At 40.1% G+C, this 26418-nt stretch overlaps 1 protein-coding gene across 1 annotated transcript in view; it reads left to right on the plus strand.

The window, feature by feature from the left end:
- Window positions 1-10325: 10325 nt before the first annotated feature.
- Window positions 10326-26418, plus strand: part of PRLR (prolactin receptor) — a 108842-nt gene continuing 92749 nt past the window's right edge. The window contains exon 1 of the mRNA XM_063295754.1: window positions 10326-10598. The gene's annotated coding sequence lies outside the window, so the exon portion shown is untranslated. The remainder of the gene's footprint in view (window positions 10599-26418) is intronic.

Here is a 26418-nt window from a genome sequence, read left to right on the forward strand (position 1 = left end):
CTCCACCCCAAGGTGGGGATTTAGGGGAGAACATAGAACATGCTAAGAACTATTATGGGATACCCTGTGGGATGTATGTTGTATGTGAAGAAACTGTGCAAGTGCTGAAATCGTTAACCAGTAAGAAGCTTTGATCTGCTGATGAACTGTTTTGATAACTGCTGTCAAACTGTATGAAATTGCTGCTTGTAATATGCTCGAGGTCGTTCGCTTTTCATGGGGAGGCCCTATTTCTTCTAGACGTCTTGAATAAATAGCTGCTTGATTCCCCCGCTCTGCGTGATCAATTGGCTGTTAAATTGTGCCGGGCAAAGAACCAAGAAGCCCGCATTTTGCGTACAACTTCAAGATGTTTTTCTGTCCCAAAAGAGTATTTTTCTTAGGCTTCTTTTCTACATTCCAAAGAGAAGCAGAGACAAGTGGAAATTTTGTGCCCCCCCCCAAAGAAAAGGTTGAGAAGGACACAAGCTTTTGACCGTATCCCACCAAAATCCTTAAAGCACATGATGTTTAATGACCTGATTAACCCACTTTTGTACTTTGAAATCAAACCAAATGACTTTAATTCCACTCTGAAAGCATATGATTTATTTTCATTTATTAGGATTAGCAAAACCCGCTACACCAGGAATCTTTTTTCGTTTTCTTTTGATTTAATTAACATTAGTTCTAAGAAGAAATGGCTAATTGGAATGCTGGCTTATCTATAGAAAGTACAAAGGGCAACATGGACTCTGACACTTACAAATGGGGGAATACGTTGCAAAATGAGGATTGTGGCCTAAGTATTTAGGCAGGGACATGGTTCTGGGAGCAGGATTGTTGCATTTTCTCCTTGGGGGGAATACTGTGTAGTACCAGGAATACTTCACTCTTTCCCGCTGTTTTCCAGACAAGGTGGCCACTGTTTGCAAGCAGATAAACTGCTGTCTGAATTTGCCAGGAAAATCCAGTGCAACCAACATTATCTCTCCTTTGTTTTTATAGACAGCAAATATATGTTGTCATGAGATATCCTTGCTGTAATGCAAAGTATTATGGAGTAGCTTGGTACTGAATTCCTCCAATTCAGCTAACTGAACGTGTTGGGCTGCCTTCTTTTGTATACAATCTTCCTGCTACATTCCCAGAGGGAGAAGATGCATAACACACTGAAACTGTGGATCAACAAAGCTACTGGATTTTTTGATGGGTATCTGCTGTTTAATACTTACCATCCCAGCACACCCCCGCCCTTCACACACCCTTTTTGTATTCTTGCCCAGAAAGCAAAGATGGGAGCTATATTTAAACTTTAGTAAGTCACTGTGCTTGGCTGTTTGCAGCCACACAGCAGTAGTAGCTTTGAAGGAGGTATGTTGATTCATGAGGCTGCATGCTGAAGTCTCAGGTGCCCTCAGCAGGGAATCATCCAGCATCACAACCTCCTTTTTTTCAAAGTGATCCTTGGATTTCTTTGATCCCTAAGGGTCCAGGAGTCTTTTCCCCTGTCCTGTGAAGCCAGGGTTGGCCAGGTTTGCTCAGGTGGCTGTGGATTGTTGGCAAAAGCCTTGAACTTCATCAGTACTGGGCCCCTTTCCTTCCGTGAATCAGAGATTTCCACTTTTTTAAATATTTTTTTTATCCTGCCTTTATTTATAAAAATAAATATTTTATTTTTTATAAATAATTCAAGGCAGGGAACATACCTAGTACTCTTTCCTCCTCCTGTTTTCCCCACAACAACAACCCTGTGAGGTGAGTTGAGCTGAAAGAGAGGGACTGGCCCAAGGTCGCCCAGCCGGCTTTCAGGCCTAAGGCGAGACTAGAACTCTCCTACTATGCCTGATTGGCTCTTGGGCTGAGAGAGAGGGACTGGCCCAAGGTCACCCAGCCGGCTTTCAGGCCTAAGGCGAGACTAGAACTCTCCTACTATGCCTGATTGGCTCTTGGGCTGAAAGAGAGGGACTGGCCCAAGGTCGCCCAGCCAGCTTTCAGGCCTAAGGCGAGACTAGAACTCTCCTACTATGCCTGATTGGCTCTTGGGCTGAGAGAGGGGGACTGGCCCAAGGTCACCCAGCCAGCTTTCAGGCCTAAGGTGGGACTAGAACTCTCATACCACGCCTGATTGGCTCTTGGGCTGAGAGAGAGGGACTGTCCCAAGGTCACCCAGCCGGCTTTCAGGCCTAAGGCGGGACTAGAAGTCACGGTCTTCCGGTTTCTAGCCTGGTGCCTTGACTTCTACAAACTGGCTCTCTTGTCCTGCATCTTGTTGTCTGACATTGCTCTCCTCAGTGCATGTTCCAGTCTTTCAAAGTCCTTCCTAAAATGACTTGGCCACAACTGAATACAGTATTGTAGCTGCAATCTGATGAATGCAGAATATACCAGAACAAAACACTTGACACTACACTTCTGTTGATGCAGCCTAAGACTGTATTTGATTGTTTTGAAGCTGCATCACACTGTGGGCTTACATTCAGCTTGTGATCTAACAAAATACCCAAGTCTTTTTCACATGTGCTGCTACCCAATATGATCTCCCCAGCCTATGCTCATGTCTTTGATTTTTCCTACCCAAACAAATTAAGAACTCTGCATTTGTTCCTGCTGAAATGCATTTTACTGTTTTTTGCCCATTTTTTTCAGCTTGTCATGATCCTCCTGAATCTTGATACTGTCATCTAAGGTGTTTGCCATCTGCCCTTTGTGTCATTTGCAAATTTGATAATCACATTTTGTAACACTTCAGCCAACTCATTTATAAATATGTTGAACAGCCTAGGGCAGTGTTTCTCAACCTTGGGAACTTTAAGATGTGTGGACTTCAACTCCAGAATTCCCCAGCCAGCAACACCGGCCTAGGGCCTAGAATGGAACCCTACGGTACCCTGCTTTGTGCAAAGCTATGGATATACATTCATTGGGTGAGATTTTCGTCAGTCAGCTCTGTATCCTTCTAACGGTAGCACAGCCTAGTCCATATTTTGCCACTTTCTGCACTAGGATATCAGGGCAGACTTTGTCAAATGCTTTGCTGAAATCAAAGTGCACTATGTCCGTTGCATTCCTTTGGCCAATGACACTGACCACTGAATCAAAAAAGGAGGTCAAGTTGGTTTGGCATGACTTGTTCTTGAGAAATCCCTGCTGGTTCCTGCCAGACAATACATTCTTTTCTCAATGCTCCCAAAATGATTGCTTAATCATTTGTTCCAGCATTTTGCAAGGTATCAACATCCTACTGTTGTTACCCAGGTCCTCTGGGGTTTTTTTCCCTTTTGAAGATAGAACATCCTGTATGCCCTTCTCCAATCCTCTTGCATCCTGTACCCATCCTTCGTGATTTCTCAAGGATCACAAGAGATTCTGAGATGACATCTGCAAGCTTTTTCAAGACTCTCAGAATAATTTATCTGATCTTGTATACTGGTCATGGTAGCTAGCTGATCCCTAAACATCTCTTTACTTTGGTTTGCCACTTTGTCCTTGTGTCAGTTGTTCTGCTTAGGTCTATTTGAACGCAAATGGAGAAGACCAAAACAGAATCGGAACTATCTTATTATCTCCTCCAAGTAACAGCCCCACCTCTTTCTTTTTCTTCTTCCTGTTGTTGACCTTTTAGCTTTCTTTGCAAGCTTTTGTGCTTTAGCATATCTTTCTTTCTATAGCTATTAGCTACTTGCAGATATGACTCTATAGTGAGTACACCATCTTGTTTTCCATAGACTTCGACTCTTGGCTCAGTTGAAAGCTCCCTGTGTATCCTTTACAAGTTCCTAAGCAGCCAGCGTTTTTAATTCTCCCTAGAATGGTATGCAGTTGTACTACTAGTATCTTCAATCAATCAGTCAATCAATCACTTTTTATTGTCATACACCAGTAAATAAAACAAAAGAGTCACAATTAATTAAGATAAAAAAAGAAAAACAAATAAAATTCTAAAATATCTAAGAAAAATTAGAAGAGATACTATGGCATACTGTACAAACTATAGAACGGTACTTAGCTGTGATCAACGAAATGGAATCAACGAAATGGATAGTAACAACTTAAGATAAAACAAGTTGGAATGACCAGGATGTTTAGTGAAGAATGGAGATGATAATTCCTGGCGAGCACCTGCATAGAGGGAACAATACAAAATAACATGTTCCATTATTTCAGTTATTCCTCCACCACAGGAACACAGTCTCTGTTCAAAAGGGATATTTCAGTATCTCCTTTCAATAATGGCTGTTGGGAAGACATTAAATCTAGCCAAGGATAAAGCCCTTCTAAATTTCGAAATTGTTATGCAGCTAAGATATCTGGCTGGTCAGAGAAAATATGCAGAATGACTCAAAAAGATGTTTCTAGGTAGAAATGATAAATTTGATTGCAGCTCTAAATCGATGGCCTGTTGTTTAAGATCAGCTAGTGCACATTCTTAGCTCATCAGAGTGATGGCTGCCCATATAAAGCCGTAAAATTGTAATTTAGCATGTATTGCCTGGCACCAGGAAGACTGAAAGCAATTGGTCATAATTAAAGGGGCCAAGCCGACTGATAAAAAAGAGAGCTTAAGCCAATAGGAGAAGATGCAAATCCAAGCAGAAGTTTCTATTTTAAGAAAATTCTTAACCTTCACAGCTTCACAACAAAGCACCACATTTGGAATGCAGAGAGGTACTTGAAAAATAGATTTCAGAAACTTGGATTGAATTCTTTCAAGAGAAAGAAATGACTTACAGGGACCCAACTGAGCTCCAAAGATAAGCTGGGCTCAGATCTTAGCCAAGAAGACTTTAATTGCTGCAGGTATATGGTGAGCTCCTTCAGAGAAGTAGAAAGTTTGTAAAGCCGATGCTGTTTTTTGTCCATTTAAGCTGACATAATTGGCATGGGAAATATGGCTGCCCGTAGCATGGAAAATAATCCCCAGGTATTTAAAGGTCTTAACTTGCTCTATTGGATGATTATTTAGCCTCCAGATGTGCCATAGGGCGCTTAGCAAAAACCACAACCTTGATTTTGGAGTAATTAATTTCTAGCCGTTCTTCTCAGCAGTGCTCAGGAAGTATATGAAGTGCCTGTTTCAGGCCAGTCTGTGTCTGAGAGAGCAACATGGCATCATCTGCGCATAAAAGAACAGAAATGTGTGTATTTCCCAATTTTGGTGGATGAAGAGATGGGCTATTCAGTTTATATATGAGGAATTAATATATAGATTAAAGAGAAGGGGAACTAGAATACACCCTTGTCTGACTTCTCTCTGATCCTCTCCAAGGATTTCCTTGGTGCAGTGTCTGTGCACATTACATCACACCTTTATCTGGAGTTTTCATGAAGCTTACAGATAAGAACAAGTAATCTTCTATCAGCTGAGGAACAGTTCAATTTCTCCCATAGTTTGGATCTAAAGATGAAATCAAAAGCACATCTAAGATCAATAAATGCTGCATAGAGTGTTGAGCAAGCTCTGGAAGAGCATTTCTAAACTAGATGTTGAATAGTCAAAGCGTGGTCAAAAATTGAACAGCCTTCTATGAAGCCTAACTGCTCATCACCCAAGATATTCTCAGCTATAACCCAATCCAGGAGTTTATTGTACAAGTGCCTACCTTGCTTGCTTGCTTATTTATTTATATTTCATATTTTATCACCACCTATCTCACTAAGAGCGACTCTGGGCGGTTATAATTTACTAATCATACTGAGAAGGCTAATGGGCTGATAATTGGCAGGTAAATCTCTACCTCCTTTTTTATAGATTGGAATCACCAAAGCTAGACCCCAGTCATCAGGATTCTTAGCATAGTTATCAATATAGGTGAATAGGGAAGCCAAAACGGATACTCGCCAGTCTAAATTATTGTGAATAGCCTCCGATGAGATGAAGTCATATCCTGGAGCTTTGTTTGATTTTATCCATTTTATCAGTTTTATAATCTCAGAACCTGACCCCGGGGCCAGGAGGGGAGCAGGTGAACTTCGTAGTCTAATCTCCTCTTCAGATGGAATAGTTCCTCCTGTGTATACAGCGATCTGAAGTGCTCTTCCCAGACTGAAGCAGGAATAACAGACGGAATTTGTACATTAGAGGAAGCAGATTGGAGGGTTATACATTTTCAGAATAAAGTTGAATTCTTAGAACAAGTAGCAGAAATTGATTCCAAGACTCTCTCAGAGCTTGCCTCTTCTTTGCCTGTAATAACTGTTTATATTTCCTCTTGAAGAGCAACAGATCCTGGGTTGAATAAGAAAAAAGATCATTTTTATATTCCTTAAAGCAGGAAATCTGTTGTTTCTTTGCTGCATGACATTCACAAGGTTGGTTAGTATCTTGTTTTTTACATGTTTCCAAATCCTCCTGCTCTCCCTTTGACATGAGGATTTCTTTCCATGGGGTCCTACCTAGTATTTTTTCTTAGCTTGTTGAAATAGACTCTTTTGAAAGCTACTGTTTGTGTAGAACTCTGGTCCAATTTCTCTTTCTGTAGTATCTTAGACTCCATGGTTAAAGGTCACCCTCTGCTTTTATCTCTTCCTTTGTCTTTTCCCTATTGGCTAGGATGAGATCTAGGAGATCCAATCCCCTTTCCTTTTCTTCAGCGTTCTGGAAAATGAAACAGTCAGCAAGACCATCAAGAAATTTTTAGAACCTTGCAGGCTTATCTGTGTTGGTTCTCCAACAGATGTCCAGGTATTTGATGTCTCCCATTATTACTGTGCCTCTTCTCTCTGAAAGTTCTATAATTTGGTCCAGGATGGCATTACCCAGCTCTTGGGCCTGGCATAGCCACCTGCAGCATACCAACACAATAATATCTTTTGTTATTTCTTCTTCCTTGTATCTGTACCTAAATCCTTCTGCTCAGACTTCTGAATTTGAATACATGCATGCATTTCCCAGTATGTACATGTAGGGAAATTAGCTTGAAATTGCTATAGCTTTAACCATCAAAAACTACTGTATGCCTATCTGCATTGTAAAATAACCTAGCCTGTCAAAATGAGTCTGCTGACTGTGCAGCTTGGGTTTAGCTTAAGGTTGTTTAGTTAGGGAGAAGCATAGGCACCATCAGATGATTAAGCATCTCCAACTGCCTTAATGTTCTGAATTTTTTGCTTTGACTGTGGGATAATGTGAGAACAAAAGATATTGTAGTGGATAAGGCTGCCCATACTTAAGCTGCCTATGTTTATAGAAGAAGGTCAGTGTACATGTCAGTGATTTAGACAAATATTTAAATGAACCTGCATTTACTCTCTAGATTATTATAATGATTTCATATGATAGAAAGCATAGAAGAAAGTGGATACACATTCTGCTTTCTCTTGCATGTTCTAAAGTGCACTGAATGAAGAGCGTCTATTTACTCCTGTGACATGACTTCCCCTCCTTCCTTTCTTGGTTTGTAAAATTAAACAGTTAAAATATTATTTTAAAAACTGTTAAAAACCACCATTAACTTGTTCAACATGAAAAGGTTTAGCTGAACAGAAAGTCTTGGCTCTTTCCTTAAAATCAAAAAAGTGGGGGCTAACTACATCTCTGAAGTATTTGGAAAAATAGAAGAAAAGACTTTCTGCTGTGTGCATCTTTGAGCAGGCTCTCAGCTTAAAGTCTAGACAATTTCATATTGAAGTAGGTGATCCTCAGATAGCAAGCCTCCAACATGGCTTTGAAAATATAAAAAACCCACACCTTAAATTGTGCTCAGAAAACACTTTGTAATGAGTGTGGGTGTTTCAAGCTAGGTGTAAATTGCTCCTGGCATCATGTTTGGCTTAGCAGCCTGGCTGAAGATTCTTAACATTCAAGGGCAGCCCTAGATAGAACACATTGCAATAGTCAAGTTGCGAATAAAATGTATTAAGCTTATTTCCCAAATTAAAAATTCATAGTTGATCAATTATATGACTTTTACTTCATTCACTGATTAGATCCATATAATTGTGTCAGCGGTTTAGAGAATCACTCTGCTAATATTACACTGAAATCTTGTTTTCTGATTTCTGTGGTTTTTCTACCTGCTTCTTTGTGTGCTTTAGAGCTTAGAATTGTACCCAATCCACAACTGTGTTGGCTTTTTTGTAGCAAAAGAAACCAGTGCTCTAAAGCCACAACCACCTTGGAAAAAATTGGAAATAGTGATCTAGTATTACAAAATAGCTGGGAGTTGCTGGGAGTCAGGCAGCATATAAATTTAATAAATTATTATTATTATTATTATTATTTACCATAAGAATAGTCAATTAGCTCATGTGTTACAAACAGCTCCTACCTCATCAAATCATACTGTCAAAATTCAGTTCACAATTTTTCAGCCCCCCTCCATCAAAAGCAAATAGTGCACTTATCTTGCTTTTTAAAAAATACCCCCAAAGAGAGATGGGGAAAGCCAAACATTTCACTCCATCGCTTTTAGCAACCCCACCGCCCAATTAAAATAAAACAAGTGCAGCTCCAGTCATAAAAAAGCTGCTTGCCGTTTTGCTGTTTCTTGCTCCAATGGTCTGGAGGCTTTTTGCAAAACCTCACAGGATAGATGATACGTATTTTGTCCGTACCTTTCAGGGAAGCAATCCGAAAGTATGAATTTTTTTTAAAAAATTCTTCCCCATCTCTGAGGCATGGACTGGCAACCTTTCAATCAGACAGCCTTCCCTACCTCTCCCAACATCTACACTGTCTGGGAATTTGGGAGAACCAGTCCAACACATCTGGAGGCACCCAGTCAGTGAAGGTTGCCATGAGAAGGATCTACCCCTGCTGCTCTGTCTGACAGAAACGAAGCAATAGGCCACTGAAGAGTTCCCATCCAATAGATGGGAAGTTGCACGAGAAAATGTTGTTTTCAAGAATGCTGCATGGATGCCCTTTCCAGGAACAAGGAGCTGGATTTAAGGTTTTCTCCAGTTTTTGTGTGGGTGAGTTGTACCACTCCAGAAGGGTAGGATAACGTTTCTAAATTCACCACACCTTTATGAAGCAAACAGAGATCTAGCATGCAGGGCGACCCCTCCCTCTGACGTGGCTGAGTTTATGTTTAAAATGTTATTTTTACATTGTCTGGTCCAAAAGTTTAAATTGGACTCTCCCACTTGATTCCTGAAATGGTGCCTTCCATGCCATGTAATAAGTGTTGTTGCTTGAATGGCTGCCATTTCTTGCAAGACAGAAGTGAAGTGCCACGGCAGATGTAGCTTGATTGGGGTGGGGGGTGGGGGAGTTATGGCTGGGGAACAGAGAAGCTTTTTAATCCAAAGGTCCAGAACTACAGTACCTCTGATCTGCTCCCACCATGGCTTGTTTTCATCCACCATCATTGTTCTGGCAGCAGTGGTGGTATCAAATCCAGTCCTAATAAGTGTTTATAGTTCTTCTTTGCTTTCCATCTCTTTCCCCCCACCCCCCACCCCCAAGAACACATTATAGGAACACATGCGGAAGAGGGTGCGGTTGAAGGAAGAATGCATGGTTTTAGATCAGTGTTTCTCAACCTTGTCAGGGTTAAGGTATGTGGACTTCAACTCCCAGAATTCCTCAGTCAGCAAAGGTTGAGAAACACTGTTTTAGATCCTCTGGTTTGAATTGATAGCAAGAGAGATCTCTTCAAAAATATCATTATTATGTGATGCAACTGTGTTGCCAAAAAATGTGCGTATATGATGAAGAAAAAAAAGGTAATAATATGGGCTATGGGAAGCATATGTAAATAAGAGCTAGGATGGTATAGTGGCTAAACAGTTGGACAATCAGTCCAACCTACCTTACAGAGCATCTGTATCAGATCTGAGCTGCAAACATCCAGTATATGACAGTAAAGAATTAGTAGCCATCTCGACTTATGCAGCCCGGATCTGGTAGCCCTAGAAACTGAAATGTCATAATAAGTCAATGAATACATGACGTTATATGCAGCTTCAACACTCAGCACTGGGCCTTTTTTCCCACCTCCCTAACAAAATTTTGTTAAGCCTATCAGAACCCCACTGGTCCCCTCTTGCTTTCTCATCATTATGATTGGTACTCAAAAATCACTGTCACAAAAAGAAAAAAGAAAAGCATTTGAATTTCTGCACTTCATAGCAAGATCTGTAAGCCCTTTGTATGGACAGAATACTGAGTTTACTTTAAAAGCACACCCGATTTTCTCTTCTGTGCTTGAATGTAAACAGACGCACTTAAGAATGTAAATCCCCAGCTTAAAAATATTTTTTTCATTGCTACATTCTTATGATCTGTACCTTTGTAACCTTGTAAAACTGTCAGGCTCTGGACATTTTGCATACTGAAAAAAATCTTTCTTTTGCCTGCAGCAAGGAACATGGATGTGGCAATTCTGGCTCCTCCTCCAGTAAAAAAAAGCATTGAAGTTCATCAAGTCGACGTGATTCCAACAGAGCTGACTGGCTGACGCTCTCAGGCTTTAAACTCCAAACCATACGGAACTGTTTTTCTGCCCATGGTCTTGTTCCTCTCTGGAGGCTTCCTGGGGGGTCACACTTTCTCTCTGGAATTACCCAAGTGATCTGAAATGATCTAATCAATACCAGGTTTTTATTTTCTTCTCACTCAGGAAAACTTCCAAGCTGACATGAATGCCGAGAGGCTTTCTTCTCACTCAAGGGTAAGTACTGTGCATCCAGTTTGTATTTCTTACTTGGGACAAGAGATTGCATGCCTTACTGACACTTTTTAGGGTCATCAAATCAGTGTCAAATCAGGAGACCATGGGGGTATGGGACTGTTACCAGTGGCTTAATGTTCTGCTGAAGAGCTAAAAAATACCCTAAATCAATTACCTGTTGCATATATTTTTAACTTCATCATGGATTTGCTTAGGTCTTTCAGATGGTTTAAAAAGTATGGTGTTACATATAGATATAACATCATGTGATGTCATTCATCCTCTGAACTTGCTAAAACAAACTGCTTGATATAAGGCTCACTATCACATTTGAAAATGAAATTTGAAACACACTGTAAGCCTACCCAAACACTGTGGTCATCATCAAACATTCATCATCACAGATTAGTTGGGTAAAGTTAAGTAAGAAACAGTTCTATTATTCACAGTAGTGACACCAATCTTGATACCAGTTGAGGACTAGATTTTTTTTTAATATACTTTAGCATTTAAGAATGTATTATTAACTAATTCTGAATATAGGATTACCTTTCCTATTGCATTTTTTTGGGGGGGAGTGTTAATGCTGCTTCTGTAATTTTATCTTGTAATAGATTGGTTAATTTACCAATCTATTATGTATGCTATCATATCATATGGATGCGGTGGCACTGCGGGTTAAACCGCTGAGCTGCTGAGCGGAAGGTTGGCGGTTCAAATCCACGTGACGGGGTGAGCTCCCGTTGCTAGTCCCAGCTCCTGTCAACCTAGCAGTTCGAAAACATGCAAATGTGAGTAGATTAATAGGTACCGCTTCGGTGGGCAGGTAGCGGCGTTCCATGTAGTCATGCCGGCCACGTGACCACGGAAGGGTCTACGGACAAACGCCGGCTCTTCGGCTTTGAAACGGAGATGAGCACCGCCCCCTAGAGTCAGACATGACTGGACTTAATGTCAAGGGAAACCTTTACCTTTATCTATCATATGTTTCAGTCTGGTCAATGGAAATTATTGCTTGGGCAGACTGCAGTCTGTACTTTTCATATTTAATCTTTGCCATACTTGAAAATGGGTTTTAATGAGAATATGGATGCAAAAATGAAAGCCTGTTGCTGATGGGAAGGCAAGTATTAAGAACAGATGAAATCTTTATGAGGTGTTTTCATTTCATTTCATTCTTTCAAAATCCCTGGTACTTTGCAAGTTTCTTACCTTACGTGTTGCTGAACCCAAGCAGAACCTTGTACCTCTTTCTGCTTTAAGGTGGCTTCCTCTATGGTTTTGCCCACACTGGTATATACAGGTGTACAGGAATAAAAATAGATTTTATTCTGTTGTGTCCCTTTTGAATGTTCAGTCTGCTCTTTTCTCCTTATCACTTGGAAGGATAATACCACTTTTAAAGGATACTAAATTATCTCCCAAAGCATGTTGTTGTTATTATAATGAAAGGTTAACCCTATACATTCACTTAAAATAAGGGGTATGGTTCCTAAAGTTTACATTATGAATTATAAGACTTCAGTGAATTATATTTAAGATTTAAAAAGATATTTCCATTTAATTAATCACGGAACCTCTCCTTTCTTATTATTTTTCTAGGTGAAATTATTTTCTATTTGAAGTTTTTAGCTGTTAGAAATCTCCAGGTTTCACTGAACTCTTAACCTGGTTTGAACTGCTATGAGAACCACCGAGGCTGAGAAACTTGTAGAAATGATGTAAAATAAATTAAATAGTAGATGGGCTTGTAGCTTACTTCATAGTACTTTAAAGTAGGTTGTCTTCTGGCTAATAATAAAAACAGCCTGTTTATATTGTGAAATGGCTTGTGCTTGTTAAATTAACATGTTATCATACCAGACAGTGTCCTTTGATGACACATTGACTATTGTAATTGCAGTGCAAATATTTGTTGATGATATGGATTTCTGAGACTATTGACACAATTTTTCGCTGTGCATTTAACCTTTCTTGTACTGTTTTATACTGGGTATATATGGTCTGATTAAGCATCCACCAGAGTTAAAATGCCTTGGAATATCACTGTACTACTAACTGTGCCTTACCCAGGAACAGTCCCCAGAAGCCTGTTTGCCATGCTGTGGGAGGAAACAGTTGAGATACATGGCCAGTGGGAAAGTGCTGAATGTGCCTTTCTTTGTTGTTGCTTCTCCCTTTTCATTACTCCCCTCACCCCCGCAGTTTGATCCTAGCAAACAGGTAGCCCCAAACACCTCAAAGAAACCGCAGTGCCTGTTAGCCCTGCAAGGTAGTCCAGACAAGAAGTACAACCAGGAGTACTAGCTGTATCTTTATTGTAAGCTTTGATTAACAGAATCTTGCAAGACTGAAAGTATTTCTCCCCTCCTGTCCTTTTACTCTTTGGAAAAATAGTGAGGTAGCAGTGATTGCAGTTGCATTATAATACATATTGAGTAAAGTAGAAAGAGGCATTGTAATGGTATGTGGCAAAGACCTTGGGAGACAGAAGGGAGAGCCTCAGGCTAGACAACCAGCATGTAAAAGATATTTCAACCCACAGAAGGAAAAGAGGCATGGGAAGCATTTCAAGAGGGACTCGTCCTATTTTTCCAAAGAGTAAAAGGACAGAAGGGGAGAAATACTTTCAGTCTTGCTACAGCTCTGTCAATTTCTTACTACTTAAGTCATACTGATTATTGCTGATGTGTGCCAAAGTCCCTAGTGGGTTATTGTCATCTCCCCTTGGCCTAATCTATGGAATAACACATGGGGAATTTGATACCATCATATAGCACCAGAATCACCAGAGTCCACTTGTTTTGTGATTTCAGTCTCTGCTGGTGCACATTGAATCTTTTCAGATGGCAGAGAAGCTGTGGAGTTGCGCAGTCTGCACTCTCACTTTCAGAGTCACATCTGTTACTGTTTGGCTGTTCTAAGGAAAAGTTGGGGGGGGAGAGCATTGCCCCTCACTTATTGGCATTTTATGTGTCCTGCTGGTCGGATCACATTTTTGGCAAATAAAGTGACTTTGATTACATTTGTATATGTCTTCTTATCCCCTCCATCTTTAAAGATTTTTTTAAATCAAATTTTGTACCACAAAAATAATCCAAAATTAAATATTTACCACTTCATTGTTTTATGTACTCCATGCACAATAACAGCACAAACTTCCTCATCAAGAACATGCTTCAGTAGAAGTCTCTGAGTCCCAAGCAGCTACAGAAAAGCGACTTTCCAGCTCAATGAAATCTCACTTTTAGACATCCATTATATTTCTTGATTGCACTTTTCTTTTTGCTTTCTTGTGTAAGATCACAGTTCCACTTAGCACAACACATGTGGACTGACAGTCAGAAATGGTCCTTGAGCCCTATTCACTATGTCAGTTTTCTGAATTTTAGTATTCATGTTGCAACTTGTATAATTGAACCCGTTTTCCACCACTGATCTGTCATTGTCGTGAATCAACTGATTGGCAGAGCATTTGGGCGGAAGGGGCTGAGGGAAATGAACAGGCTGTCACCAGCTGACCATGAGTGTGCACTGGGACCTGCGGCTGAGGCAGAAAGCTCAATCTTATCAGCTGACTGTCAGTTTGGGCAGGGAGGTGGGATGAAGGAGCAAGCAGGTTCTGGCCTGTGATAGTGGGGCAGCTGCAGCAGATACCTGGTAGACCTCCATGGATCACACTTTGAGAATCACTGGACTTGTCAATACAAAAGTTATATGCATCTGTAAAACAGATGTTTTCTTTTTCTAAAAGAAACCCTAGAGAGTAATTCCATAGACAGAGCTTCCATATCAGCTCCCAAAAGGTGTAATATTTGGAGCAGACGACTTAAAACCTTCTAAATGCTGAGACTATTGTTTTCAAAATTTTCAGTAGAGGTAGTTCGGTTATCACATGTATGAGATGAGCAGCTATATAAATTTGATAAATAAATAAATATCTCACAATGAATCAGCCCCCCACCAAAAAAGATTGTTGATAATGGGAAATATGGTGACAATTAGCAATTATTAGAATTTATACTTTTCTTAGCATTTTACATTCATTATTTTAGTAATTCTCCTAAGTGCTCCCTAAAAGAGGCCCGTATTGTTATTCTCGTAAGGAAAAGTAGTCCTAAGGTTGAAAAATGGTTGTTCTTTAGGATCACGTGTCGGCTTGGGGCACAGAGAACAGAAGTTCGCTGAGGGTTGTCTGTTTTGGGTATAAGCCATTGTGCTGTCTTGAAATTGAGTTGACATATGAGTCTGTTTGATGCCATACTTCACTTTAGGTCAATTGGACTTATTTCCCTAGGATCTCATTTATTGTCTGTGTGAAAACATGCTACTTACAGAATGTAAGATTTTCTTAGCTGTGTTTTGAGATATGTGGCTTACTAGTTTTGATCAATGGAAAGACACGCCTTTGCTCTAAGAGAGATGAGTGGACTGCCCTTACCCCACAAACAAGCCTAAGCTGTGAATAATATCTGGTATGCAAACACGTAATGCATGCCATCCCCTCTGCATATTTAATGTTGGCACTGATTCTGCTCAAACTGATATCTAATTGTGCCATGGGCATCCCATTTGAGGTTAAACACACCCACTGGAAATGAGTTCACCTGAGAATTAGTAGCTCTAGATAACTGCAATAACTGCTTAGAGTTGCTGAAAAACAAGATGAGCCAGAAGAGAAGGACAGGTTGAATAAACCAACAAGTGACAAGTTTCAGTATTTGGGGGCTGAGAAAGTAAGATAATAGCTGCTTTTCATTTTAAATATGCATACCTGGAAACCTGCCTGCCATTCAGTTCTAGCAGACATAGAGTTGGAATAGGCACTATGAAGACATCTTTTTTGTTTTAAAGAACACACAAATGGCAGCATTAGTGGCAGTGACTCTTCCATTGGAAATCAACTTATCATTGCCTAAAGGCAGAAGAGAGGCACATGAAACGAGTGACCCTCGTGAATACAATGCTCCCTGGCTGATATAATTGCACTTTGTAGCAATGGTTCTAGGCGCTCTTCCTTACTCCATGAACAGAATCTTCTTCTCTGCCCCACCACTTCCCAACTGCCAAACATTCTGCCTTCTCTACTTCTCCCCACTCACTGCTCCTTCCTTTACCTCCATGCTTGCCAGGCAGAACTGTTGCCCAGAGATGGCCCCAGGAGGTATCAAAGACTATGCCTTTTTATGTGTGTCACAGATGCAGTGCATATTAAAAAGAGGTGGGTTTTCAATCACACTGTATAATGGTATGTGGGAATGATCTTGGGAGACTGGGCAAAGAGATGCTGCCAAGGGAATGGTCAGATAAGAGACAGCATATCCTGAAGCTGGATAGTGGGTGGGCAAGAGGCTCAGAAGGGACCCTTCTAGTTGGGCTGTAAAGAGGAATGAGGGAGAGAAGTACTTTCAGACTTGCAAGATTCTGTCAATGTAGCTTTACAATAAAATAGAATATCTGGTTGTGTTTCCTGTTGCCCCACAAGGCCAGCACACGTAATAACCACCTTCTTGGCTTTGTGGATGCCAGCATCAACCAGCATCTTGCCTTTGCTACTGCCAGCATCAACAGGACACCACCACACTCAGGTCAAGTAAAGATCTTACCTAGGAATATCCCTGTGATCCTAAGGGGGAAAAAAATGGGCTGCTGGGGTGGTTCTGATGCCTCTGGTCCAGAAGACAAGTGGCCACAGAGGCATAAAGCCCCATGACTGGATGGGAGGAGATGGACCTTTAGCAGGCTAGTTGGAATGGAATCAGAAGATAGATCATTCATTTAGAGGAGAAGCTTTTTTTTTCATTTCTCAGTGGAAGATTCTAGGACTTTCTGATAAGCAGTTTTGTGTAATGAAGGAAAAAGTTTGGGAAGCACTGGGTTAATGAATCCCATGAAATGGTTACATTATTTGAATTTGCACTATTCAAAGTGATATTTCTATTGCAAATAGGTTAATTGGTTCCAGCTCGACAGAAATAGGCAATGAAAAATTTTAAACATAAATGTTTATATGTATATTAATGAGATATTATGGTAAAGGATAAAAAGAATATACTTTTAATTTAGGGTTAACAAAGTCACAGAATAGTTATAGGAAGCAAAATAAAAACAAAAACTTCTAAATATCATTCCTAAAGATAGCTTACACAGACCAAAACATCTTTATTGTTTCTTAATCTCCTTGATGTTTGCAAACCACAAAAAGCTGATGCAACTATATATTTTTAATTTCCCCTGTATGTTTTATAATATTGTGCACCATAGATTCAGGCATTCCAACATCTCGTCCTATTTTAGTGTTGCTATGACTATGTTCATGTCATTTGATGACATCAAATTTTTGCTGTATTGTAATAACAAGCCTCTTCTTTTTCTGAGCTTGTACTGCTTTCTTCTGATGGAATCCTTTTTTCTATTTTGCACTCACAATGATGAGCAGCTTCTAAAATCCCAACTGCACATGAACTAGCTTAATTTGTGCATGCAGTAGCCTCACATTAACTGAATGTTGGTTCTCATTGAATGCGACCTGGTATCAATTTATAATTCACACTAAATTGAATATCACATTATAGGTAGTCCTCAATTTATAATCACAATTGAGACTTGAAGGTGGTCATTGAGTCAAGCCCAATTTTATGACTTTTTTTGCCACGGCCGTTAAGTAAATCACCACAGTCAAGTGAATCATGTGGTTGTTAAGTGAATCCGGCTTCCCCCATTGAATTTGCTTGTTGGAAGCCAGCTGGGAAGGTCGCAAATGGCGATCATGTGACCCCAGGACACTGCAACTGTTGTAAATACATGCTGGTTACCAAGTGCCTGAATTTTGTTCACATGACTGCAGGGATGCTGCGACAGTTGTAAGTGCAAGGACTGGTCATAAGTCACTTTTTTTCAGCACTGTCATAACCCATAACATTCACTAAACAAATGGTCATAAGTCAAGGATGACCTGTATCCAAACTCGCATTAACTGGAATCTAGCTGTTGCCTATGTGCCTATACCTGTGTGCCTATATCTATGTGTTTAGTATTACAAGGTATTTTTCTCCCCAATGGCTTTTTCTACAGCTTGCCTAGTTTTATGTACCTCTCTATCTCTTGTAAAAGATTTTGTTTGAGACAGGCAGTTACACGCTAAAGGGCTCCTAGGGAGGCAGTCTTGATCTGGATAATTTGGATAGCTCATCATGGAACAAGAGCTTGGTATTGCCAGTGCCCCTTTTGCTTTTCCGAGTTTTTCTAGGCCAGTGTTTTCCAAACTTGACAACTTTAAGATGTGCGGACCTCAACTCCCAGAATTCCCCAGCCAGCACACAACTTAAAGTTGCCAAGTTTGGAAAACACTGTCCTAGACCCTGATCCTGAATCCTTGTGGGTCCTTGTGAACAAGCGTTCAGTGCCATGCCACAGACTGCACTCCCCAAAGTGGGTACTACCAAGACAATTTTTTAAAAATCAAATTCCATTCAGATTAAATATAATTATTATCTTCCATAATTAAATCATGTTCTCTTTCTGTCCCATTCAATATGAGAATGTAGAGACCTCCAAACACTAATGGTCAGAACAGCATCTTTGTAGCCATTCTGTTTTTTTCATTTTTTTTTCATTTTTCTTCTTTACTCTCCTGTATTTTTGTTGTCGTCGTTGTATGAAAAAAAAAAAGGCAGAAGGAGTGGTGAAGAAGCTTGGCTTGAAGGGACTGAAATCTTCAAAATTTTGGTTTTTTCCTGTCTCTTTCAGCTGTCCTTTGCTCCTCACCCTGGTACCTCAGTCTCTCCCTTCCAGTTTGCCTTGGTGGATACTGTGGCTCCATTCCTTGTTACAAGCAATTTGGAGGTTATAGCTTCTATACATCCTGAGCTTGATGATTTGTTTAATAGCATAGGTAAAGGTAAAGGTTTCCCTTGACATTAAGTCCAGTTGTGTCCGACTCTAGGGGGTGGTGCTCATCTCCGTTTCAAAGCCGAAGAGCTGACATTTGTCCGTAGACACTTCCGTGGTCATGTGGCCAGCATAACTAAACGGAACGCCGTTACCTGCCTGCCGAAGCGGTACCTATTAATCTACTCACATTGGCATGTTTTCGAACTGCTAGGTTGGCAGGAGCTGGGACTAGCAACGGAAGCTCACCCCGTCATGCGGTTTTGAATGCCGACCTTCCGATTGGCAAGGTCAGCAGCTCAGCAGTTTATAGGCATTCTTATAAACTCAATAAAAATTAGCCGAGCATTTAGTTTGTTAAGATGTTCATTTGCGTTCATGGCACAAGATGCACATCTGCTTCTCATGCCCAGCTATTTGTTTGGTATGTCCTCTAAGGGCTTTCCAGAATGCAGCCCCTTCTTTTTAATCAGAGGAACATCTGCTGATTGTTCACAACTGGACAAACTTGCACTTTCCAGTACTGGAGAAAGTTTTTTCTGGAAGGAGTCCAGCATAGTGAATGAGCCAGATTACTCTGGTTCTGCTTGTAATGGTTGCCTATTCTAAAACACCATCAGACTCATAAGTAGGAATTCAAAGATATCTGATTTCTTAAAGAATAGTATGCAGGATCACAGAGAAAGCTGAGAATGATGAAAGCGTGACAAATTCTCAAGCTGATAAGCATTGTTCTTTACAACACGACTTCAAAGTTGGGAATCAGGTGTATCTATCTACTAAATTTATCAAATCACCTCAACCCTCTAAAAAACTTGCTCCCAAATTCAAACTAAAAACCCTCGGTGCAAATGAAATCCCTCCCCCCGTAGCATCTTCTCAAGTCCACAATCCCAGGTGCTTCTAACGGTTTCTGATGGTCTGCGGGAAAAGTCCTTGAGCAGAGAAAATAACACAGTCAGTTTTCTCTAAGCAAGCTCATTTCATTCCATGTGCATCCATCCCGTCAGCCCCACAATTAGCGCACCTATTTCTCCAACACATCTACCGCCTCCATGTTAGCCCCTCCCACTTAATTTCTGACCACGGCACACAGTTTACTTCCCAATTTTGGAAATCATTTTTAAAATTGATTGGCACTAAACAAGCACTGTCCACATCGTCCCATCCACAGACTGACGGTTCTACTGAGATTTTAAATACCACTCTTGAACAGTTTCTTAGAGCATAACTACCATCAGGACAATTGGGTGGAGTTGTTACCTTTTGCTGAAGTTGCTTACAACAATGCTGTGCATCAAAGTACCGGACAAACCCCTTTTTGTGTGGTTTCTGGTCACGACTTTGCTCCCATCCCTGAACTGCCACAGCCCCCTTCCCAAACATGTTCTACATCTGACTGGGCTGTTAAACTGATTCCTGGCCAGTAATTCAACAAGCTTTGGCTGATGCCCAGGCTGCTTACAAGTCTCAAGCTGATAAGCATCGTTCTTTACAACACGACTTCAAAGTTGGGGATCAGGTGTATCTATCTACTAAATTTATCAAATCACCTCAACCCTCTAAAAAACTTGCTCCCAAATTCAAACTAAAAGCCCTCGGTGCAAATGAAATCCCTCCCCCCGTAGAATCTTCTCAAGTTCACAATCCCAGGTGCTCCTAACGGTTTCTGATGGTCTGCGGGAAAAATCCTTGAGCAGAGAAAATAACCCAAACACATTCCATTGAAATGAACATAGATACAGAGCTTGGTACAAGGTCTCACAGCAGCTCCCTCCCAAATAGAAACGTGCGTCAGTGCCATGGCATGTGAAACGTTACAATGTATAAACTACATTGAATCAGTGAACATGACACTGCTTCACCGGTCTTCATTATCATGCCATCAGATTGTATATTAACTGAAATCACTGATCAGCTAAGGAATTGCTCTGGTTTTTTTCCCACTCATTGCTAATCTTTTAGTGACTAGGATTCAAAAAAAGGAAGGTAATCTTCCATACTATATTGATATCAAATTATATATGGTTTAGTTCTGCCAGGCCTTTCAAGCACGCCAATACAATATGGACCCAGCCTACATCCAGGTATTTGCAAGAATACAAGCACAATTTTAATGCTTTAATGTTACTGCTTCAGTTTGTGTTCTTATCCATTCTGCTTTTAATATTATCTTTATAAAAGGTAAAGGTAAAGGTTTCCCTTGACGTAAAGTCCAGTCGTGTCCGACTCTAGGGGGTGGTGCTCATCTCCGTTTCTAAGCCTTAGAGCCGGCGTTGTCCCTAGGGACACTTCCGGGTCATGTGGCCAGCATGACTCACGGAACGCCGTTACCTTCCCGCCGAAGCGGTACCTATTGATCTACTCACATTTGCATGTTTTCGAACTGCTAGGTGAGCAGGAGCTGGGATTAACAACGGGAGCTCACCCCGCCACGCGGTCTCGAACTGCCGACCCTCCGATCGACAGCTCAGCGGTTTAACCCGCAGCGCCACCGCGTCCCCTATTATCTTTATAGATGTTTTTATTACCTTTGTAGGCCACCTAAAGCTGTTCAGCCATTAAATCTGAATTAGTGGTTTAAGATTTTCATTGTCACTCACATTGGCATGAGGATGGAAATATGAACTTCCAACCTCAGGGCACATGGTGTATGGCACATACTACAGTGCTGGTAAAATCTTAAAACATAGGATACTGGTTTCCTAAAATGTACTGTAATGTACTTTCATAGATTAACTCATTCTATCGAAACATTGGTCTATTTCTGCAGGGAAGTCTGTGCTGAAGCAGTTTCAAGATGCAATTTCACTACATTTTTTTCATGGAGAACTCCTAAGAGACTGCAGCTGTAATTAAAATTCTGGGCTGAAATGCATGCTCCATAGCATAGGTTTCTAAAAATGAACAGCCAGATAATGGTAGGTGATGGGACCAGAGAGGTATAGCTTCAACACCCAGGTTGTCAAGTTTGTGTGGAGACCTGTTTTTCTCCCCATTTTAAAAAGCATTTCATAGACAGGTGGTGATCTTCCAGGCACGTACATGATTAAAGATGAGGAAGAAGCAGATAATCCCCTTTTATAATCAAATGATGTTTAATTATGCACCAGATTAACAGAAGTGAACCAATTTATTCCTGCTGTGCTATTATATAAGTGAACACTTGAATATTTTTTGAGTTTTTAAAATTCACAGCTGGTTTTTTGCTTTGTATCAGAAACATCTGTAATGCTATTAGAAGGGGGAGAAAGAAATGCTAGTTGTTATTATGTGCATTATTAGTGAAATAATGCACAAGAACATTGAAAACAGAATAAACAGACATGGAAAGAATATTTTGTAGTGTCTAGTTTTTCATCTTTGCATCACTAGCAATTACAATCAGATATCAGAGATTGTAACCTTAGAATGCCTTAACTGCTTGGTAGGATAGATGGTTCCAAAAGACTTTGGCTAAAGCAAGTGTTCTTTCATGGGTTTGTATGATGCTACAACAAATTATATAGCCATTGTTTTTCTTTCACTGGCACGAAGTATTATACAACAGATTAGACTTAGTTTCCCTCACCACAGGCAACGTTTTCATGTGTGACATAATGTAGTTGCTTCATAATTAGAGTCAACTGCTGTACAAAAATAAGAATGTTTAGATCCAGAATAACAGTAGTATTAGTGGTAAACGTAGGGGGTAGTAGTGATCAGAATGCTTAGAATTTTCAAAGTACATTTTAAATAATTAAAGTCCATATGTATCATCTCAGCATAGCTCGTAGTAGGCTTGTAATGCTGTCTGGGGAATTCTGGGACTTAAAGTCCACACATCTTAAACTTGCCAAGACTGAGAAACAGTGATGTAGACTGATATGCTTACAAATGCATCTGAGGGGCTCTGCAGCTGAGAGCTTACTTTCTTGCGTAAGGTTACCTAATAGTTCACAGGGTCACGTTTGAACCATGAACTTTGCACAGCACACCTAATCTTTTTAGGGACAACTTAAACATAACTTGGGAAAATTATGATTGGTTCTCTTGAGAAGATCCATGGGGGTTGATGTTGGGATGGACCTTGGATCAGGGGGATGGTATACCACACAAGTTTTCTTACACTTTTTCCTGCATGCTTTTCTCTAGAAACGTTGATTATGTGTGGGCAGGGAATGTAGGGAGGCAGAAATATTCTATTCTCCTTGTGCTTAACATTCTGCTTTCAAATCCTGACTTGATTGTTTTACAGAAAAGTTCTGATGTAAAACAACTCCTCCCTTACCCAATCACTGTTTTAAACCATTTTTTAAAAAAATGATCTTCTACCCTTTAGCCACTATGCTTCATCTGCAACTGATGATTTAATTTTAGGATATTGGAGAATTTGACTTCTAATGATGGATAGCTATTATCATAATGGAGTGACCTTTGATAATGGATTGATGTATTAGTTTACAGGCATAACAACAATAACAACAATAACTTTTCTAGTAGTCTAAGCTAGAAAGGGGCTGGAATGATCAGCATAATCTGAATGACAACACTTTTAGTTTGATACCTGGATTCTATTTTATACTTATAACTTGTATTTATATTTATATTTTATGTATTATTTATGGTCTTATTGTATTTTAAATTTTTTAGCTTTATTGTAAACAGCCCAGAGTGTCAGGCTCCCTTCTCTTGGTTCACCTGCCATTAGAAGTTTCTACATGAGTTAGCTGCCTTCATGCCTTCACCACATTCCCAGAGAAGCAACCCATGTTAGCTTCAGATACCTTTGCCTTAGGCATTCAGCCAAGGATGCTTTGCTGATAAGGCACCTGCTTTAACGAACTGCCAAGATGGGAGGGGGGAACTCAGGAGCGAGAAACTGTCCTAACTTAGAGTGAAGTACCATGCTGAGACAGTGAGTTGATCTCTAGTGTTTATTGAATGCTCTAGCAGATAGAAAATCCTGCCAAACTGAAAGAGTGTGAGAAACCCATATAGATAAACCCAAAACTCAAGGTGGGTCTGCTCTGAGTTTCTTTGAAGGAAAGTTCAAAGCCTCTAAACTACGCGTGCATTTTCCCGGCTGGATAGGGGCCCCCTCCTGCTCACCATCAGTACTCATGACAGAAACAGCCTGTTTGTGAGACAGGGAGGAAGGATGAGATCAGAGGAGGGAAAGAATCATTTTGAATGTCTTGGTGCCAAATCCTCACTTGGAGCTTTGGCTACTATCCTGTGTTAATTGGATCCTCAATAAAGAATTCTTTAAGCTTCCTGATGGACTGTCTGGAGAATTTCTAAGTTGGGATCTTGGTACTGGGATTGTCACAGGTGTCCCTCTTTTGGGGGGAGTTGGGCAGTGGCAAAATTTGATAAACAAACAAACAAACACCTTTGCAGGCATAATTCCTGCTTCTGTAACCCATAGAATGAGGTCTAGATTCATGGTCTGACAACTCAGTAGTTTCTTGTTCCATATCTCAGGCATTTCTAAGAGTTCTCCTACTTCTAGGACCATTTTGAGAACCAAACAGTATATGGGATAGTACCATTTTATTTAATGAACTCTGTTTCATTAGTGAAAAACAAGTTAAAAACCAAGGCACTATGCTAGATTTATTTGCCATTTCCAAAAGTTTCAGATGATATGCTCTGATTTTCCCTGAACACAAGGGACTTCCATATTTGGCTTTTGTAGCAATATTAAATCAGTGGTGGACCTTTCTTTTTTCACTGGCTATATTTTAGTTCACTGGCTATGTCCAGGAACTAAATTAATCTCTGCTGGCTTGTACTGGTGTTGATAAAATCACAGCAAAACTAGGCACTTTTTGTTTCTTTCACGAAGTGCTACAGCTCCACAGAGTTTCTGGGCAGACCGTTTTTCCATTGGTGTAGAGCAGGGTTTCTCAACCAGGGTTCCATGGAGCCTGAATGAGCAGGGGCTCCCTGAGGCCTGAAAAATATTCGAGGGTTCCTCCAGGATCAAAAGGTTGAGAAAGGCTGGTGTAGAGAGTAAGGGAGGTGACCTTGACAGAAATATGCAAGCACCATTACCTAGGCAAAGGGGGCTGAAATGTTCTTTAAATCCTGGAAAAGAAGATAATATTCAGAAGTGGATCAGGCAAACACCGCCCTGATTCACTGGAGTATAAGGAGGAGAGGAGGTACAGCATAATCAGACCTACTAGATTCTGTTATTATAGACTACCTCAATAAAGGGTAGTTCTGGTCTTCCTGTGGAGTTCACTTTTTAGTCTACCTAGAAGGGGTGACAATTGGCAGGACCTCTTGTCCCATTCTGCTTCCAGTTTCCTTTCTCTCACTATATCGTGTTCTCCATTTTTTTCAAGTTCAGTAGGAATGAAGACAATTGGAAGTTGACTTCACAATGCTTTTGAGGGATTATGGAATGGAAACAGTGGTGGAAATTTAGTGATGGGATTGAGAGAGCAGAACTGAAACTTATCACACTCCTTAGATGTCCAATTGCACAGTAAACACAGTCCCTGAACACTAAATCTAATCCTTGGCACATTCTATTCCTGTTTTCATGTAATAATGGCCCATATGGTTATAAATGGAGACTGGGTTCCTATATCATGATAAGCCTTAATATGATTTGTTTGGTTTTGGCTTAGCATATATTACAAACCAACCTTTGTGGTTTGTAAACCAAGAGTTATGGTTTAGCATAATGTGCAAACCCAGACAATTATAGTTTCTTCATCAAACCATAAGAAAGCAAACTGTGGCTTAGTGTGATGTATGCCATCATCTTAACTACCTAGAGGCCTTTTTTAATTGAAAAGTGTACAGCGATGTAACATACAAGCATACGACAGAGGACAGACATTAGCATGGAGGTAAACTCTAAGTGCATTCTAATAGTTCTAAAGATCTAACAGCTGGATACACTCCAATTAATTTTAATAACTGTAAATGAAGGTATGTTGGATTTTGTTTTCATTTAACTGAAGTTTGTTGAATAATTCATATTGCTCAGGTTCACACATAAAATTAAGTCTTAACGGTTGATTACAAATCGGACAGCCACGTTTACAAATCAGATCTAGCTTATACAAGGAAGCCTAGCTTTTTCCAATATGAGGAATACATTTTAATTGGAATTGTGTCTTGAGAGCTGCATTCTGGAAAGGAGGTGGGGCCAGCCAAAAAGAAATTGTCAGTTAAGTCTTAGTACAATGTATGAACCCATCGGTTTCCAACAATGGATACAAAGCTTTCATTTTTATTACAATAGCCTACCCTAACTATAGTTTGGGATTCACAAGAAATATGGACGTGCTGCTTCTCCCTGTGGCTCCAGTATAAGATGAAATGCTAAATATATGTGTGCTCACTCAAGGCTTTCTGTAACTTGTCTTTGGGACACCCAGCCATGGTTTAGCACTACTGTGAACTAAAATGTTGGCTTTCAGCAGAACTATATCTTAAAATATGGATTATGGAAGTGTCATACATTCATTATTGTGACCTGCAAAGCCTTTCATTTTGCTGCTCTTTCATCGCTTTTTCTTTTGTCACACTTTTGTCCTTTTGGTGTAATTGCTTACTTACATGAAACAATTTCTACGTAGAAAGCAGTTCTGTATAACAGTATGAATCCGGCCTATATATATCAACACATCTAACAACCATGCGTGATTGACAAGAGCGTTTGACTTTATGCTAGTTTATGCCATTGATTTCACAGTCTTGGACAGCAAAATTGGATGGAAATCCATTTATTGCCTAAATAAATCAGATCACTACTTTAATTTACGGAGTAAATATTCTAACAGCATGTGTAAACTTGTCTGACCAAAATTTTGTTATGACTTCATTCTGGGATGCATGGAGAGCATCAGTATATAATATTTGGGTCCAAGGTAGTTAGATAAAAGTGGTGATTTAGCAGGATAAGGTAAAGGTAAAGGTTTCCCTT

The sequence above is a fragment of the Candoia aspera genome, chromosome 2 (genome assembly GCF_035149785.1).
Source record: "Candoia aspera isolate rCanAsp1 chromosome 2, rCanAsp1.hap2, whole genome shotgun sequence".
Classification (NCBI taxonomy): Eukaryota; Metazoa; Chordata; class Lepidosauria; order Squamata; family Boidae; genus Candoia; species Candoia aspera.